The sequence below is a fragment of the Athene cunicularia genome (genome assembly GCF_003259725.1).
Source record: "Athene cunicularia isolate RWA chromosome 3 unlocalized genomic scaffold, athCun1 chr3_part1, whole genome shotgun sequence".
NCBI classification, from domain to species: domain Eukaryota; kingdom Metazoa; phylum Chordata; class Aves; order Strigiformes; family Strigidae; genus Athene; species Athene cunicularia.
Window position 1 is genome coordinate 19,373,554 of NW_020799097.1, and position 3,095 is coordinate 19,376,648.

The window sequence follows — 3,095 nt, forward strand, 5'->3', positions numbered from 1 at the left end:
ACATGTTTCAAGCTAAAATATTTATCAAAGATTAAAATGCTTAGCTAATGTGTATATTGCATGCATTAATGTGGGACAAAGTTATCAGCTAACATTTACAGTGAGTTTAAGTAAAACTGTCCTACAGACACATGCCCTTACTTAAGTGATGAGTGTATTTTTTTGTATACATATATGAAGTCCCACTTTTTTCTGCAGACTGTTATAAATACAGAAATGGCTGCCAAGAAAATTTGTTAATAAATTAATAAATAAGTTTTGTTTCTGGGGGTTGGGGGAACACAGGACCCCTTATAAGCTGAATAAGGGGGGCAATAAAACACAGCTGAATTTATAGTGCAATGTGTTGAGAGGGACGTTCACTGTCAGGCCATGGCTCAGTGACCACTTTCATTGAACATGGTGCCACCATGTTACCACCAAAACAGGGGGACTTGCACTCCTCTTTTTCCTCTTAGCCACTCATTCCCAATACTTCACCTGTGGTAGCACAAGCACTCGTGCAAGCTTTGATTTGGCAAAATTGGCTAGATTTGTATATCTGATCAGCTTATTCTATGGTGGCTACACAGGGTTACTGTGTGTAACTGTGGCATTGATTACAAGTGCTAAATCATTTATGAAACCTATTTAAAGTCCTAACAACATATATATTTACATTATTCTGTATTCAGATTAGAGCTTTTGTGACTGGACCCTTCAGCTTTTCAGGTTGGGACTATATGGTTCCCTTCTTCGTGAGTCTTCGCACTCACTTGACAAAACTGTGAGTTACAGAGCCTGAAATGTCCTCTCTGCCTGGGGCTGACTGAAAAAAAACCACAAATCCATTAGTGCTACAGCAACCAGAGAGCAACTACCATGAAGCAAGCACAGGTACTGCTTAGTCTAGCAGTGCTAAATGCCACAGTAGTGAAAATGGCAGCTGTCACGTGTGGTAAGGGATCCAGCTCTTCCGCCACTACAGCACAACAGCAAGGAAACATCAGTAACAGAGATGCAAGAGTAAAGGTAGGGCTGGCTGATCATATGCAGACTCAGTTTTACCAAATGGGAGACAAAGCAATGAAAGTAATGTGTATGGTTGTTGGGAATCTAGAGATCTTTCTGCGAGAGAATGGCCATGTGAGCAATCCTGCGTGAAAACAAGACTGATAAGAGCCTCAACTGAGTAAGAATGTGATAAGGATGTGACCCTGAATGAGGGGGGAGAAACTCAATGAGACAAACAACCCCCGGAAGGGTTTGGGACGGAAGAGGAAGTTCCACAAGGCAGGAAGCCTGGCACGGCTGATGTGGCACCTTTTATCCAGTCATAAGAAGGTTTAAAGCGTGGGCTAAGTTAACTGTCCAGTCTTGAGGACTTGTACTGCATGTTACTCACGTGTGCAGGAGAACATTATAAAAGGGCTTTCTTAGTTGTAATAAATGGGCATTGCTTGATCACATTGGTCGTGTGCGTGCTCAGCTCTCCCGCATATGGTACTCAGTGGACTTCAAAAATCTTTTTTCTTTTTTTTTTTTGTTTGAATCTGAGCTCTACATGTTGATCATGACAGCAGGAGAGCTACTGTTCAATCCTTGCATGTAAATTGGATGTACGAATCTGTTCAACCAGAGAATTAATGAGTGTAACAGAAGGTCTTTTCTTTCCTCATCACTTACTGCTCATTGGTCCTTTAGTATGTGTTGCCCAAAGAATACAAGTAATATAAATGTGTAAACCTGTAAAGAATAAGAAATTCATCTGCTATAGAAAACCATAATTAAAAGAAAAGCTAACCAAAAGCAATAAAATAAAAATATCACAGGCAGGAAGTAGTGAAAGGAGGAAGTAGTGAAAAGCCCGAGTCTCGGTGGAAACCTTTACAGAGATAATTAATGTAAATAATCTCAATGTGAGAAAATCAGATGTAGGCATTCTATAAGTAAGAGTAATATGAAGTCTCATGAATATGTCAGAAGAAGCAAGCAAAATGCGGTAACTATATTCTGATACAACCCTGACAAAATTGTTTCTGTATTCCACCAAGTCCTGTCAAATGAGTAAGCTCTTTTTTCTTTTTTTAAAGAGGTGTCATCCAACCGATATGCACAGTAGTGTTGAACCCATTTGCTGTTTTCGCAGTGGAAGGCAAAATTAAGATCAATGTTTCACATTCTTGGCATTTGACTAGGCCGCCCATGTAAATCGGAATACAGCGCTCTACAGCTCTGGCATCCTTTGCTGCAATACATCTGTATCAGCGCTACAAGGGAAATCCAGCAGCTGAAAATGCAGCAGCATATATATGTTGGGCTTTTTCTGGAGGTGATCATACCTGTCTGTGTCCTCATTTTCAGTACTGAATTTGGCATATACCCAGACCTCCTGGCTTTGGTCTCCAAGTACATAACACTCCCACTATGAGGATCGGTGACAGCCAGTTGCAGCTGGCGACAGTTTGAACTTTAACCTGCTTGGACAAAGCCGTTCTCCTTCCTTCAGAGGCAATCATGGTACGGGGCTCAGCTGGGTTTACCAGGAGCCCTTAATGTAAATAGCGGGATGAGAACCAGTTTAATGACCTGCTTCAGCTCTAGACTTTTGGATGTACTAAATATGTTGATGCCTGTGACATCTTTCAGTAACAATCCTTCCTCTGGTACTCATCAAGCTGAGGAGGGCAAGTGGGGACTGTGCAGCAGTTTGTAGGGTACGTTCGGTCCCAGGTGGATTGCCCTTCGCTTCAGTGACTCGTTAGGGACCAAGGCGCCGATGGAGAAGATCACAGGGCCGGCACCGTTATTTGGGCTGGCAGGGGTGGACGGCACCTGAGGGCACCTGCGGTATTTAATTTGTCTTTTAATAGGTGGGGCATTCAGAATGAGGAGTTTGTGTAAACTGTGTGATCTCGCACATCTCGTGCCCTCCCGTCCCCCCAAACAAAAGCTGATTGAGATGGCTCTTAAAATACAACTATTATGGGGGGGGAAACAAAACCAAACAAAACCGAACAAAAACTCCTACAAACCCCGAGCCCTGGGCTTTTCCAGTAAGTTTGGCCTCTCTCGCGGCTCGTAGGGCCGCCCTCCGCGCGCTGGCGCTGCCGTCA